This window comes from Pezoporus flaviventris, unplaced genomic scaffold (genome assembly GCF_033815535.1).
Source record: "Pezoporus flaviventris isolate CSIRO_AGI_PZ_B2104156 unplaced genomic scaffold, CSIRO_AGI_Pfla_v1 ptg000006l, whole genome shotgun sequence".
NCBI lineage: Eukaryota > Metazoa > Chordata > Aves > Psittaciformes > Psittacidae > Pezoporus > Pezoporus flaviventris.
Window position 1 is genome coordinate 2,269,920 of NW_026892554.1, and position 17,059 is coordinate 2,286,978.

General features: G+C 42.4%; 1 long non-coding RNA gene across 2 annotated transcripts in view; it reads right to left on the reverse strand.

Moving 5' to 3' along the window:
- The window catches only part of LOC133265777 (uncharacterized), a 172,226-nt gene that overhangs the window by 117,894 nt on the left and 37,273 nt on the right, over positions 1 to 17,059 (reverse strand). The window contains exons 5-6 of one of the 2 annotated variants that reach the window (XR_009742105.1): positions 5,712 to 5,835; positions 4,459 to 4,587 (exon numbers count right to left, since the gene is read on the reverse strand). This is a non-coding gene — a long non-coding RNA (uncharacterized LOC133265777). The remainder of the gene's footprint in view (positions 1 to 4,458; positions 4,588 to 5,711; positions 5,836 to 17,059) is intronic. The other variant, XR_009742106.1, reaches the window with a different exon arrangement.

Genomic DNA, 17,059 nt, shown 5'->3' on the forward strand with positions numbered 1-17,059 from the left:
GGTGCCTGAATTTTACATTTAGAAAGAAGAAAGCATTAAAAACATGTTCGTTGCTACGCTTTCACGGAGACCATTGCTTTGGCGACACCAGCCTACACTGCAGTGTTGTCACAAGGTTATGTTACAACAGTATTCAGGAACTTTCCATCTTTCTGTCCAAGGAGCTAATGTATAAATGAAGATATTAATTCTTTTTTAATCATTTTTTAAAGATATCTGTTGCTTATGGGCCCAAAGCAAACAGAGATAATAAAAACATAAAGGTCTTAAACACCATCACCGTCCCTTGCTCTCAGTCAACTATTAGCTGCACATTTTAAACCTTTAACCCAATGTATTTCTCTTGCAAAGTGAATGACAAAGTTTGTCAGTGTTCACAGAAATAAGCTTATCAATGATGTCTTGCTTCTTTCTTTCTACAGCTCTCATCCTCCTGAAGCCCAAATTGTTTTCTACCAACTGACATACAAGTAGTAACTGCAGTTTTCCTGAGGTAGAGATCTGGCATCAGAATGCAAAGGGAACAGGCAACTGCCTGCCCGAAATCCACCTTTCCTCTCAATAGACAAAGCTAGAATCCAGAAAACAGACATCAGAAAAGATGTTAGGGGGCTCCTGATTCAGATTTAATTTCAGAATTGTTATATACAAGCAGAAAGTATTAGAAACCAGAATTTCTGTAGAACATCTGTGAAAGTAAACTCTACTCCTCCCTTACAAGAGAAGCCTATTTTGCAAGCTGCCATACTCAAAACCAAAGCAGAAAACATTCACACTACACAGTGAGCAATGAAGTTTTACTGGTAAGGAGGTCATGACAGATCCCACTGGAATTGAGTGCTCATGTGAGCAACTGCTCACCAAAATGAAAAGTAATTCGCAACCTGAGCTAAAGGTGTGTAGCTTGCACAGACAAATCCTCCCAAGGTCTGTCCCTCCACACTGAAAAGTCATGGTTTTCATTATGTCTCTACCTGCCCTTTCTTACCAGCCATGCAGCAAAAACCTCTCAGGGTTATCCTACCACCTTACATTACAAGAGCCATTCCACCTCTGGAAAGACAGGGCATCATGGGGCTGTTTTCAGTATTGATCAAGTTGTCATCTTCCCAACGCTGTGGGTCATTTTTCATTTTTAGCCACTGGAGGACGGTCAAGCTCATCGGCAATGGTTTAGAAAAATCCTCTCTTGTATTCTTACAGCTACAGAAAGAAGCATTATCATCACCAGCAAATGCAGAGGCAGAGTGGATCACTTCAGTGGCAGAGCCCATTGGAAAGCACAGGGAACCTTCCCTTTTCATGGGATCATAAAGTAATTTAGGTGTAAAGGGACCTCTGGAGGTCATCATGTCCAGTGACAGTGAATCACTGTCTTGGCTTTGCAATGTCACTGAAGTGAGCAGGCAAAGCAGCCAGCAGCCTTCTGGCTCTGTCACCAAAACCCCAGCTCCCACAATTTTCTAATGATATTTTTAATGGAACATGAATGCTGTTGCAAAAATGACTTCTTTTTGTACCCTAGAGGATTAAAACCAAACATTCTTCCTGGAAATAACAATTACCAGTTAAATCCCTGACTGTAACACTAGGTAAAGGCAGAATGCTCTAAGGAATAACAAAACAATGTGTATTTCTGCAGCAGGAAGAGTTTGGAGATGCTTGTTTACCATACAGCTTGTTCCTACTTGACAGATTCCTAAAGAACCCATATCAAGAGCTCTGATTATAAATAGAGTCAGACAGCATGAAACAGTGTTTCTAACCTGTTCATAAATGGTTTAAAGGAAATTAGAAGTACATCCAAAAAACAAAACCAAGTTTACAGTAAAAGCGCAGAGAGCTAAATTCATCCTGCCAGTAAGCAATGTGTTCTATGGAACTGAGCTGAGTACATCTGCCATCATTTTACCTGGAAAAATCAGAGTGGGGAAAGGAGGAAAGATTTGTAGTTTGCCCTTTGTTTTTGCAAAAGCAAAACAAAACTAAAAAGCCCATGTACCATATTCACCTATTGTACATATGGATAAGTAGTTGAAGTAACACATACAATGATTTCACAATGTGCTTTTAAAAGATTCATTAATGGCTTTGGAAATATGGGAAAGTAATTTATAACAGCACATAAAAAGTAATAGAAGGCCCAATCCTGTCACCACTAACTCAGACTGGGCAGAGCTGAGCTCTCAGGACCTTCTGATGGATTTAGAACATTTTTCAACAGCCTAGTGCAGATATTAGCAAGCCCCAGCCTGGCTGGCTCCCACCATATCCCCACTTGCTAAATCACTCCCTTTTCCTCTTCCCTCCTCCCTCCTTTATTATAATTTAAAACAAAAATATTTTCATGTATTGAGCATTTGTGTATTTGGAATCAGTGCCTGCCTTTTCTCCATCCTGACAACTCTGAGCACTACTGGCCATTAACAGCCTGCAAGTCAAGAGATGCAGACCAGCCAGATACACCAGGCCAGAGCAGCCCACCCTCGACAGCACCCCTGAAACCACCAGTTCTGTGAACTTCTGATTTTCTTTCTGATGAAAACCAAGGTCTCCTACACAATCAGAGGGTAACTGTTGATATGCAAAGGGAGTTGAGTTTCCAGAGCCCTTTATGGTCTGAAGGAAATGTTTTCCCTCTGTCAACACGGTAAGCAAAATTACGAGGATGAACGTATGGATTGAGAGGTTGTGTGAGGGGATTGGCTGAAATTCAGGAGTCCTCTAGGCTGCCTCCTTTGAAGCCAACTTTCCCTTCATCACCAAAGTATTAAACTCTGCAAGTCAGCCCAAATGAACCACAGCCTCTGAAAGATCTAGTAGTTCCTTCTGATGACCTGAAGCAGTAGGAACAGCCAGCCAGAGGCTGGTGCACTTCAGTGTACCATCACACCTCACAGCATCCACTCCTGCCCTGACTCCCTCATGTGCCTCTGGATACCAGCACAGGACCAGGCTTCAGCCCTTCTCAGTGAAGAATCCCAGAACCTCTAGTTAAGTTTCAGTGAGACAATCAGATCACATGCCCCATCCAGTTGCAGGACACAGATCAGAGTCTCTCCCACAGGTTTCTGAACCTCTTTCAGGTTCATTAACTTTTGTTCCTCTACTGTACAGTTTGGTTCAGATTCAAGTGCTGTGCTAGCTTCTAAGTTCAGCTCTACTGCGAATGCCTCTATCAGTGCCTGGCAGTTCTTCACATTTCCAAGACAGCTCATCAAATTAATGCAGGCTGCTATGTCTCTTCCTTCCAGTTTGACATTACCCACAAACAGTAAAACTTCTCCTATTCAATTCTCTTGCTACTCTTCAAAGGCTGAAACAAGGGGGTAAAAAAGCCCCACCATAATGCAGTTGAAAGCCAGTAGGAAAGTTTATTTCTTGTGCTTTTTATTACCTTGCTGCCATTCCCTAGCCATAAGCTGGAAATGTTAAATTATTAAAAATACAATATTAATCAACCAATTGAGTTGCCAGTTCTAATTTTGGATAGAAAAATGGACAAAGCAATAATCAAAGACTTACCAAAAAAGCAGATGGCTGGAGAGCACTTCTGGCAGTCATGCTACTCACACATGGGACCACTTGAGTTTAACAAATTGGACAACAGAGAGAGTACTGAAATGGAAATTGGGGCTCTACTCCATTCAAATTCTTCAAAATGTTTGTTTTGGATTTGTACCTCTGCTGCAATTTACAACTCGAGATTAGATATAGCAAGAGTAATATTCTTGACTAGAAGAAAAACAGAGTGACTCAACCGTTTGCCAAATCACACAGATTGTGTCCCTGTATACAAATAATGACAATGTATAAATGGTTTCTTAAATAAAACCTGGTACTAAACATGTCTTTTACTAACACAGCAATAAAGTTCTACTAAAGTAGTTGGAGCAAGACACAAGACATTTTCCTGACTCAAACCGCAAATCTTTTCCAAGCAAGGCCCATATCTGCATGTAGACATGTCTAAGTGACACCAGCATGAAAAAGGAACCCACAGCAACTTGAGATTTCAGGGTTGTCTCCACAGAGCACAGAGACCTCCTATTGCAAGTCAGACTACACCTCAAAGCCCCTTGTTCTAAAAGCATGCCCTTCACTGCTAAGGAACTAAAGGGCAGTTGTTTCTGTTAGCCAGTTTTGAGACTGTAAGGCACAGTGCGGTACTTTCTACTCAATCAGGGAAGGAAAATATCACAAAACCAGTGTCAGTATTACCAATACAAAGGCACACAGGTATTAGGTGACACCAAAACAGGAAATAAAAATGACTCATTCCATCAGTCTTGCTGTAAGAAATCAGTTACCTAAGTGTTTGACAGGAAAAACATGGAGGCCTTTGTCAGGGAGATGCCAGTTGCAGCTTAAAGTAAATGGATAGCCAAATATGATGTCACCTACCCCAACCAAAAATTAAGATGAAAGTTCTGCTGGTCTCAGGGACCAGTCACTCACCAGGGAACCGGGGGTTTATATGCACGCCTTCCCGAAGACTCCAAAAATAACATTTTTCCATAGAGCAGAAATTCCTGTAGCCTTCACGCTTTTCCTTTCAGTCATGTTGCAATCCAAAGTGCCAGCCCTCTGTAATGAGGTCATCCGACAATGTAATTTGTAGAGTTTTATTCTGTCAAAATTGATCTTAGTATTTCTATAGCAACTAGATCAAAACAAAAGATGGAGCAGACCGAATAAGTCTCTCCCTGCCACCACCCAGATTTTTATATAAATATATATGTGTGTATATATAAAGCATTACACATATATAATGTTCATGATTCATCATTGAACAACGCTAGAAAAACAGCGCTGGAGAAATAGCAGCACAGAGGATAGCATTTAAAACAAGAAATGTTAGTAAATGCGTAAACTGACATCAATAAAACGTTAAAAACAAGCAATTGCTCAATTATCAAACACCTGGGAACAGAGGCTGTCTTTCCCATTAAATCTAGTCAGGAAAAGTTATTACCCATTTCTGGTTGGGATGGGTGGAAGTGAATACTTGTGCTTCTGACAGGACATGAATGCAGTATCTTTCTCCCCGGAGAAAATCACACTTTAAGCATGACTGTTAGGTTGTTAATGATTAAGAAGGCTTGACTGCATTTAGCTACCTAAGCTTAGCTTTGGAAGGGATGTTTGCAACAGATTTGCAAATGTCTGTCAATTTATTTTAGTGCCCCTGCAGGAGCTGAGCTGAGTCCAGCTGCTTGATTACAAAGCACCGGGGAAAACTCTGGATGTGGAACCCAATGCCATTTCCAATCAACTAACACGATTAATAGCACCACCACCCAGCCCCTTCCTTGTGAAACAAAGATTGATCCATTACAATGGTGGGATAAAAGACTGGATTTTTCTGCAGACCAATTTTCCTTAACATCAGAGTAGCTTCTGAACATTTCTTAGGAGATTTCAGTTAGGTTCTGAACACAGACTGTCAAACACACACTGTGTGCAGGTGGACACGTACACCTCATGTAAGCATTGAAAGCCCAGAACAGCCACACAGTTCCTAACTTGGGCTTTAAGGAGCAGATGAACCTCTCCTAACGCGTAACACGTACCTGTCTCCAGAAACCTGCGTAGTGTCACTTACAGCCTCTAGTCTAAAAACATGTGAGAGTTTCAGATAGATCCCTAAAGTGGTTGGGCAGGAATTTCTGAGAATGGCATGACAGGTAGGAAAAGGAAGATGGACTCACTGTATCGCTGCAGGTCCCACTGTGGTTCTGCTGCTGGCTGCCATCTGTGGAGGTCACCGCTGCATCAGCTATGGTGAGGGATTGTGGCTGGAAGGCAGCTTGTCTTCTAGGCCAAGTGCTACTGCTTGTTAAGAAAAGGAGAGAATGTGAAGTTAGAGAAATACTGTCATTTAAAAGAAACAAACACTCTCAAGAGCGGGATATTTCTTTGACCCCAAGCTCTCCTGCTGGAAGACAGAATTCCCCCATCGGTTTAAGAAGGGGGGTGTGATGGACAAAAAGTTCTTGGTGAATACAGGAATAAGATTCTGTGCACGGCTAATTTGAAGCACAGGAATGTTTCCACAGATTACTCACCCTCCTAAAATTAAACACACTCAAGCCTTTCACCTGAGTGAAGACCCTGACCCCGCAAAGCACTCTTCCACTTGATGGAAATTCCCTTGAGTAACAGCAGAGAAGAATTAAGTCCTGGCAGAAGCCAAACTATGTATTCATACTGAATTTGAAGATGCTTCTGAAACAACTTCTATCTATACATGGTCTTGTAGTACTGCCATTTCAAAGCTTATTATACAACTGACACAGATGTCGGCAGGTCTTATATACTACAAATTATAAAATACTATATAAATATGTTTATAAATGCACGCATAGAGCTGTTACCTTATTTTAACTTCAAAAAATCACTGATCTGCTGCTGCAGCAGGAGATGCAAAACACTGACTTAGGCAAGAATGCTTAAGAAGTATAAAATAAAAGAAGCTGTGAGTTTCTTCCTAATTATCACCAGTTTCTGACTGTCAGAGAAGATGTGCCTTTTCCATGTGAAACCCCTCATTACCCCTTCCTTCCAATAAAGGCAATCAACATTGAACTTAGAAGTTCCAGCCTGCATCCAGTTTACAGGCTTTACCATCCTGGCGCTTTGAAACGGCGTCTTGGAGAAGGCACATCAGAAAAAACTGGAGGAAATTGGAGCTAAAAAAGATTTTAAAATAAAACCAGTATTTATGTCTCCCAAATGGGAAGTTTGGAGCAGCGAGGGCAGGAAACGGTATTTAAGCTGATTACCCAAGCAAAGTCCTCTGCCTTTTCAGCAGTGCCGCGGTCCCTCAGTAAAACCATTTAAATTAATTGGGGTTTGGAGCAGGGGGAAGGGGGGGAGATGTCAAATTTTATCTGGCGTGTTAGTGACGGCCGGCTGGAGAGGGGCTTTCAGCCCCGGTAATTGGGCCTGTTTGCTCCCCCTCCACCACAGCTTTGACATGCAATGTTCTAATAACCCACAGCGCAGGTGGCCGCCAGTGTCAGCCCTGCCTGTCCCTTCCCCTCAGCACCCGCTCGGCTGAGCAGGCTGCTCTAGGCCCAGTGGCCATTAACCCCAATGCTCTTGGCGTGTCGCTTAGCAACCGATTAAGTAGCCGGGATCTTTAACATTTGTACCAGAAATTCACACAAATGGAAGTCTTTTGGGCCACGCTAGCCTCAGAGACATGGATCTTATTATGCGTTTTACCTAATTATCAAGCGAAGGCAAGCGGAGCGTGGTTTCCTTGGGCGATAATTCCATGGGTGTTTGCATCCCCATAAAAAATTACATCTTCTCATTCACACTTGCACATAACTGACTAGACAAATAATATTATCATAGTGGGAAGAGCCAAAATTAGAAAGGAAATACTGCAACGTTTAGATTTAATCTGGTGAGCATTAGATCATGATTCACTTTGACATAAAAGCTCAAGAGCACGTTTAACTGGGACAAAGCGCAGTGCGATGTTTTAAACAAGAAGGAAATAAGTCTGATGTTTCATGGGCTGCAGTATTTGCTGTTGAAATCCTAATAACTGCCTACACTCTGCACTTATGCTGTACCTAATGAATCGAGTTTAAGTTTCAGAAAGCTTCAACAAATTGGAAGATCTTATTTGCTTCTGACTTTCCAACAAAGAGCAGGTTTTCAACAGAACAGAACAGAAAACTGACAACAAAGCCCCCCTCAGCTTCCAATCACCACACTCCATTCATTTTTACCGTATTTCACAGCAGCATTTTTAAAATAAGCATATTTGGGGATAAAAGATGTTTTAAAAGAGGTAAGTATTCAAACATCATAAGCAAAACTGGCATTGTTGTTTTCCAGCATCCACAGTTAAATACCCCATAGTGGATACACAGCGATGCTTCTCCAAGTCTAGAACCTGCTCAAGCCTCAGGAAGTTTTGATTTACCAAATAAAACAGTGAATTCATTCTCCATATGAAACAGTGGCTGACTCAACACAAGTTTTGGAGGTGGCTTAACCCACTGTCTGTGCCTTCCTCAGTCCAAGGATACCAATAAATCTCCCATGTCCATGTTTCCAGCATAACCTGCATTTTTCCCTATGATTTACGTTCATCGAAACACATTTCCTTCATGCAGCAACTGGAATGAACAAATCTAGAAAGAAATCAGACCACAGAAACCAAGCTGCTAACTCTTTCTCACATATGCACATACAATGCCAGGTCCCAGAAGCTGCTGTGATTGTCTGGATATGGTCCTCTTACGAACCCAGCTGAGTGTGGCAGGGCTCTGTAAGCAACTGCAATTTCAAGGCAGATAAATGTTATGTAAACTCAAATTTTGCAGCTTTATCATTGTGTATCTTCCATGCCAAGTGGCTTCTTACATAGAAAGCAAATATCATGGAGTTTATTTCCAAAAAACCAAAAAACAAGTTTACAGTTCCGCTTGGCCTAAGGCTTGTTTATAAACACAGGAGCAGACCGGCCTTATTACAATGGGAATGGCAGAAAAAAAACCTATTTTCAAGCTGAATATGAGCCAACAGTGAGCTTTCAGCAAGTAAGGCAAAGTGGGCTTTTTCTGAAGCATGGCCCTGGCTTCATTGGTCTGATGAAGAGATGCTGATTTACTAATAGCAGCCTGCAAGGAAGTAGCCTACACTGAATCCCCTTACTTGAAGTGAAATTATAATGGCAACAGAGCCAAACTTCTCACTTGACACAGATGACAGAACAGGGGCAGTATCAAAAATGGTGTCTTGGCAAGTTCAGCTTGGAGATTAGGAAGAACATTTTCAGAAGAAAGGTGGGGCAGCCCTAGAACAGGTCACCGGAGAGGCAGAGGATCTCAGTTCTTCAAGGTGTTTCATGCTAAACATGCACCTTTTGACATTTGCGTTTTCAGTGACAAAGTACCATGTTAAGAAATTCTTGATCAGGTATTGGAGGAACCACTCAACTCCTCAGTCAAATTCATAAAAGGACCTGGTCTTTCTTCTTTAAATACCCAAATGCCTTTAAAAGTCTTATCATAAGCTGCCTAATAACTGCAGCTCCATGCTCTGTACCCCCAGAATACAGAACCATCTGGGGGTTCCATTCATATGCAAACCCTTGCACTTTATCCCAGTGGACTATTCTCTATGAATACAGACTTATTTGGAGTAAAAGTGCAGGATCTGGCCATAGAACTTGCCTCACAAGAGCAAACTCCACATATTTGAAAAGATTATCAGTCAACTACAGTGCTTTCTACTGGAGAAACAGTTAAGAAACAGTTACTCAGTTAAGATAAACAAAGAAATTCCCATGCACTGAAAAGGAAAACCTATTAACTGATTAAACATGTGAATCAGTTGATAAACTGGTTATCAAAGTTCTGAAAACATTTTTAACAATGACCCTTCCTGCCATTTTTAACAATGACCCATAAAAGCTAGAATAATTCAGTGCTTTACAGGAAACCAGCTGGAGAGAAAACAGAACATATTTCTGATCTAAGAAGCTGCAGCTCTGCCCCGTGAGCTGACATATTTAGACACCAATTATCAGTGAATTAGTGATAAACATTTTTAATACCAATTAAAATGAGTTTGGATGAGTTTTTGCAAAGGTTTCTAGCTGTTTTCAGCACACAAAAAGATTACCAGTCTTACCCCATCTGCTGTTACTTCTAATTCATTCCTTGATGGTCAAGAGAGAATTCTGGTGCCAGATTAAGGGGTTCTGCTTAAGCAACATCATTACAATTGCTCAGCTGCAAAGCATGGACAGAACCTCCTGTGTTTAAAGAAAATGCAGCCATGAACTTCAGGTGGAGATTTATATTTTCCCCAAATTCAGATAAATATTCAGTTCTGAGGCACTTTTCAGACTATTCTATACAAATGCTTGACATCTATTCCCCTTCCTCATATCCTTTGCATTAGCCCTGTAAAACAGCTGTTAACCAAAATACATCCCAATCCTGAACTCCCCTTCTGCATGGCTTCATGGCAAGTACAATGTCTACAGCTCTCTTTTTCATTTCATTATCACAAAAGTCAGTCTAGCTAAAAAGCAATATCACAAGTCAGAGAAATCCCAGAACACAAGAGGTTTCCACCAGGGTCTTGTAGACTGTTCTAATAGCTAGCCAAGATTTTGACATAAAACTTTTCCATCAACTAAGGGCTTTTAAGAAGTCCTAGAAAAAGATTCAAGCTTTCTTCCAATTACTGCAGAGCACTGGAAGTAAGTTAAAAAGGTCAGTATTTAAACATTTGGCTTTACAATGATCTTAAAACAATCCAGTCTTTGTACAAAAAACCCTCTCTCAGCCTTCTCATAAGCTGAAATAATAAGGCAGAGAGAATTAAAAGCCAGAGTTAAAAGCCAGTATTCTATTTTCGTTCCAGAAACACAACATTTAAAAGTAATCAAACAAGGCATTTGTTAACAGAAGAGCATAAATAAGATGAAAATGACCAGAGGTTTCAAATTTTGACGTCTGCTACCATTTCTGGGAACTTCATATCACAAAAGCATGGCTTGCTCATGGTATAGAAAGACCCTATTTCCTTGGCTGCAGCCTGATCTCAGTACTGATGCCTGTGCTTTTGGAAGAGGAAGAAAACAAGAAGTTCAGAGGGTTCTTCTTAACAGATTTACATGTATTCTAAGGCTATGATGGATTTGGAATACAGCTGAGACCCACGCAGACCCTGGGTTTGGAGAGAGGCAACGCACTCAGCACCTCTGTAAAGAGCTCTTCAAGTCACAAATCTAAAAGGAGATGAATACACACAGGGTTTGATACTTTCAGTTCTGTAATTTGCAAAAGAAGTAGAAACTGCCCAGCTCATATACTTAAGGTCATGTTGCACTTTTTTGGTCTAGAGAAACAAAGCAGTAGGAGAACACTATGTTCTCCCCACCACCTTCCTCCCACTGCCCCCTCTCCATAGCAGGAAGCTCCCAGTGGGAGCCACTCACTGCCTTTCAGAGGGGTTTAACTGTGTGTGAACAGAAATTCACTATAAGTTTCTATATAATCCCTGGCTCAAGCAGTTCCTCTTTCTCTCTATGACCTGGGCTCCATCTGTACTTTGTGTAAAGCAGAAATGTGGTTTTCCCCACTGACACTACAAAACCCTAAAATACTCCCTGAAACTAGATTAAGTGTAAAAATGTACAGTCAGTTTTGCAACCTTTCATTTCTCCTTTTATCCCGTGCTTTGGAGCAGCCCCTCTGAGATCAGCACAGCCATTTTGCAAACCCAAACCCTACATTTTTACAGAACCTGCTTGGTTTCAGATGTTTCAGTTACCAGGAGCTCAGCCCGAAGAATTTGAAGGTTTTCAGAACTTTCAAGTCACCTTTTTCCTGATAGCCAAGAACCAAGTTGCCCACAGCAATGTCCAAACATTTCCAATGCCTGTTAACAAACACTTGGTTACCTATAAATACATTTAAAGCTATAGCCTCTTTATACATCCCAGTTGTATCAGTATTCAATTAAATGGTTTTCCTATTCTACTTAGATATTTTTGCAGTTACACATAATATACACTCTTTGTTCTTCTTCCAGGGCTGAAATTTGAGCAGAGCTGTAAAAGCATAAAACACCAATGCCCAGATTCGTGATACAGCTCAAGAGCAGAATAGTGCAGCAGGTAATTGATAACATATAGAAAATAACTATGCTTTGATACAGATATAGCTGTGGCCATAGAATAGGGATGAGCAGTTCTAATATTGCAGCAAGGGCAAATATAAAACTTACATTTTAAAAAGCTGTGTGCATACAGCGAGTTGTTACATCTAACATGGATTGAACCCTCTAGCAGTTGCAAGTTGTCTTGTGAGTGAAAACACTGCTGGGATGGAGAAATGTCTCAGCATGACCTGTTGATGTGACTCATTCCATGATCCCCACCACGACCTGCTGAGCAGCAGTGGCAGGACCCTGCGGTGGGGGACACATGGCACAGGGCTGCACTGTGCACTACTCATACGTGCTGCAGATTGAGGCGTAAAACTGGAGAGGGCAAAAAGAGGGATGGGAAAAAAAGAGAGATTCAAGTGAAAAGAAGAGAACTTTAATTTCTCAAAGGAAAAAAAAAAATAAGGGGAAGTTACAAAAGAAATCAGAGATCAAAAATCCCCTCTGCAACACGTGAACACTTTTTGTAGTGACAGCATCATTTTCAAACTCAGGTTTCAAGCTTTGCAGATGAAGGCAAAAGCATTAGACAAATAACACCTATGTCCAGTCCTTCCTATAGCTGAGGCCAGATCAAAGCCAGACATGGCATGCCAGACTTTCCTCCTCTTTGCTACTGGGAATTCTTGACAACTCCTATGGACCAGGGGAGGGTGCTTTATTGCTCACAGATGCAGCCTGACTCATCATTTGCAGCTTGATGCTGCATTAGGCATCCCTTTGATTGTCAGCAAGGCCGCAGACAGTTTGCTCTCAAAATGGCAATTCAAATGTGCATTCCCGTGGAGCACTGAGGTGTGTGGTCACATTGGAAGGGACCTTAAAACTCATCCAGTTCCAAACCCCCTGCCATGGGCAGGGACACCTTCCGCTAGAGCAGGTTGCTCCAAGCAGCTTGGCAGAGAGACTGACAGTAGAACTTCTTGAGTTCTCCCTCAGCCCTCCAAAGGGAGCACTGAAGTCTCCGTGATGCCTTTAGTTCTTCCCTAGCTGATAACTCATGTAGATCCTTTTCAAATTGAATAATTCAACTGAATTGCCACAGACTGACAAAACAAAGCAACTGTGTCAAATCTGCAGTCTTCCTAAGAGAGCTAAAGGGGGAAAAAAAGAGTTAACAGTAACCCTGCTCTGTCTCAGAACGCCTTTATTTAAAAGTAAACCATGTGTTAAAAAAATAGAAAAAAAAAAATCCCTGTCTGTAACATTATAGTTTTCAAAGATTGTGCAGCCAGGAATTACAGATAAGCCCTCTTAAGACCATAAAGAGAACTCTTTTGATAGTGCTCAGCATATTGAACTGGCTTCTCCCAGTATTTGGAGTAATAAAGCTGTCAAGCAACCCAGAAAAGGAGAGCTAAGCATTTCAAGACTCAGACACATGAACTGCTATTAACCTGCATTAACATGTAATTGTTGCTGTGAGCGCATTGTTCTCAGTGTCAAGTGCTTGTAAAGGACACAAGGAAAATCTTTCCATGTGACAGGGTAACCGCTGCACTGTCCTATACATTTCTGACACAGCCTTCCTGGCAAGCTCTAAATTGATATGTAGGAGTTATTCCTGGAAACTTCCCATATGGTTAGTAAATTTCAGAAGGCAAAGATAAGTTATTTCACTTTAATAACTTCCATGTTTTACATCACACCAAGTAGTTGCTAGTTTGCTGCAGTCTAAGAGCTGAATGAGCAATTTCAGTATGATCTTATATGACTGCTTCAAGTCACTGAACAGCCTACAAGTCTCAGAAAGGCAGCAGGGGGTCAGGGATTGTTTGCTTCAAAGCTTTGAGATATCCCAGCCAAATCAAACAGGTAATATGGCAGGAGGAGGTTTAGGATACAACTTCAACAGATATCTTCAACACTGACAGGCTGAGAGAGCTAGGCTGGTTCAGCCTGGAGAAGAGAAGGATCCAGGAAGACTTTAGAGCAGCTTCCAGTGCCTAAAGGGGCTACAAGAAACATGGAGAGGGGCTTTGGACAAGGGCCTGTTGGGACAGGACAAGGGGAATGGCTTTAACCTGCCAGAGGGGAGACTGAGATGAGCTCTTAGGCAGAAGCTCTTCCCTGTGAGGGTGCTGAGGCGCTGGCACAGGGTGCCCAGGGAAGCTGTGGCTGCCCCATCCCTGCAGTGTTTAAGGCCAGGTTGGACGCAGGGGCTTGGAGCAAGCTGCTCCAGTGGAAGGTGTCCCTGCCTGTGGCAGGGGGTGGGAGCTGAATGAGCTTTAAGGTCACTTCAACCCAAACCAGTCTAGGATTCTATGATACTATGATCTTCCATTCACTAAAGCTGGCTGTGTCTGAAGTGGCTGGGGACACACTTGAATCCATTTGGATGCAAACCCAGGCTATGAAGCACTATTACATGAACAGCTTTTTGGACCTGGCTGCAAAGCCCACACAAAGCCCATTGCATGTCACCTGGAATCAGTAGCTCGGAAGTTCCTGCACTGCTCCCTCAGGCACAGTGAAGACGCACCTTTTAAGATACAACAGAAGTGAGGTTGAAAAGGGGTACAGAAAGCTCTCTGTAGATAAATCCCAAGGGCAAACAGCAGGAAGAAGAGCCATATAATCCGAAGGAAAACATTTGCACAACAAGCAGTGGATATAAGCCAGCCATTAATGAACTTCTGCTGGAAATAAGAAAAAGGTGCAGAAAGATTCTGGCACAACCTTCCAACGGGATGGGAGAAGCAGAAACCACACAACAATGTTACTGTGCTTTAAAATGGTTGTATATAAATCACAGGGAAGATGAGAGGACACAGTGACCTATGACTGCAGGGACTGGACTAGCTCAGCTCTTACCCCAAGCTTGTGCTCCATGACCCCCCAAACCTTTCCTTTCCAGCCAGCGCAGGGTTCTGGCATAGTTAATGCTCGTAACTACATGGGTATCACCAAACAGATGATGCAGGAGTATTCTCAGAGATAGATATGATTGCATAGGGAGTTCATAGAATGGTTTGAGTTGGAAGGGACCTCTAAAGATTGTCTAGTCCAACTCCCAGGGTTGCTTCTCTGAGTCCTGCTGTGCTCCCTTAAAGAGATTCCTCCTGGCCAGGTAATTCTGGTTAACCTTCCAGTGACTGAAGTAAAGGCCAGCACATCAGCATGTATTGCTGAGCAGGTAATCATGAAATCTACTCTCCAGGTCTCATAAAAGCACAGTAGAAGCTGAAGGTGCATTTATTCCTTTGGGTTTCATTCCACGCATTGTAATCTGCCTCCCTCACCTTTCACCATCTTGCTTTAACAAATATAGCCTGGGGGGATTTCAGAGCCTGTATCTTCACCTCAGGTTAAAGTGGTTGCTGATGACAGACAGGGCTAAGCACGCGCGCTCAGAACCTGAGCTCTCAGGCCAGAAGCACGTAGCTAAACTTTGCCAAATTACTTTCAGAAAAGCCCTGATTGAAAGGGATCTTCATTGTAAAATGCTGAAAGACACACACAGAACCCCCTGAAACCACGGAATGGCACAGGCAAGAGGCAGGAAACAGCCTGACTCTCACAGAACTGCTCATTTGCAGCTGATGACCACATCGGTTTAATGTGTTCCAGAGCAAATGCCCTTCCACGCAGGATCCACACGCAATCCTACCCAAAGGCCAGCCTCATTTCCACTGCGGCTGGATGGGCTGCAGAGCCCTGTGGAGCTGAAGGAAGCTCAGGTCTGCTGAAATTTATACAGGCAGTGCAAATGTCTCTTTCCATGGAATTGCATCAAACCACTTCTGCCCCCTATTTTATCTCCTGTCTAAACACAACTGCTGCTCAAAGATTCAGTCATCAGAGTTGATGTAACTCCACCTGTCTAAAGATCTTCCATTTCCTGAACTCCTTCATACATCCTCATCATGGGAGACTTTTGCTAGAGATGCTCTGAGGATGAGGCTAACAAAAGAAAGAAACAGAACACATACATATTCCCTATCCAGCTATTTCTGTGGCACCCCCAACACTGGAGATGCCTAAGGGCTGTATTAGGACTGCTTGTGCACAACCTACTTAAGTCCATATTCCATCTGGAAGATGACATGTAAAGGTTTGGTAAAGAGGAGTTTTCTTGATCAGCCCAAGCTTCCACTTCTCAGAATACAAGAACAGAACAAGGATTAAACACTGTTAATGCATGCCATTCTCCTTTACTTTCCTGGCAGTGGCATCCTTTCATGTGGTAGTTTGTTTTCCTACACAACGATTTCAGAAATACATCTCTCCAAACATCTGGAAAACATCCACTTGCTCTGCCCACCAGAGCAGGAACCAGAGAAAATCAGATTGTCTGTGTACTGCCAGGGCCATGTTTGTGGATTACCTCTGCCCTCCTCCAAAGGCTGCTTCAGAGCTCGTTCTGTGGTTACCTGAAAGCCCGCCATTGCCTCCTGAGAGCTTGTCACAACACCGCTCCCGACGTGTTGAAGCCTTCGGTGCCTCTGTCCCTGACAGCAATGGCTCCTTTTAATCCTTCCCAGTTGACACAGATCATCCTGGGATGAAGGAACTCATATTCTATGCTTAAATCATCAAACAAAGAACAAGCAGCAGCTCACCTCTGATGACTGAACACTAATTCTTATGCAGAACAAGCTCTTTCCCTAGGCCTGGGTCAAAGCTTATTTTCATAGTGGGCAGAAGAGGGAGCAGGGAAGGCCTGGGGTTCTCCTTAAGGCACCGGCAAGCAGGGGTCTGTACTGTCATCCTGCTCTTTCAGTATCCACAGCACCACCAAACATCTCGTAACAGATCCACACTCCTCCCTCTGTCAAGTGCAGCTCTAGGTGCCTTTTCCATTCTGATTCCAGCATCTCTGTTGACTGAGAGCCACAGGAAGCTCACTGCCTCTGCACAGAAGACATGGACTGCCTTGAGCAATGTACACCCAAATGGTTTAATCTTCGTTCCCAAGATATATTCAGCCTGAGTGATCTACTTCTTTAAAACTTCTTGAGAGAAAGGACAGCCAGTGACTGCCAGAATTCACCATCCAACAGTTCCCTTTTGTCATGGAAGAGATACAACAACTGACAGGAACCAAGATTTAGGATACGATGGCTTTCAGTAACCATTTCATTGAATTGAATGTATCTGAGCAGCAAAAGGAAATATCAACAAATTCCAGATGCAGAATGTAATTATGTTTGGATGGCAAAATGTTTCATATTGTTTTCTATAGGGGGAAAAAAAACCCTCATCATTAAAGCAGTGGAATTTCAGTAAACTATGTTTTGGGTTCCAGCCCAGAATAGTTACTCTTGGCAGTTCAGAGGCATGGGTAAAATATTCCAAGGTTCATAAATCCTTGACTTTAATTTGTAGATATAGGTTACAGTTTGAGTAT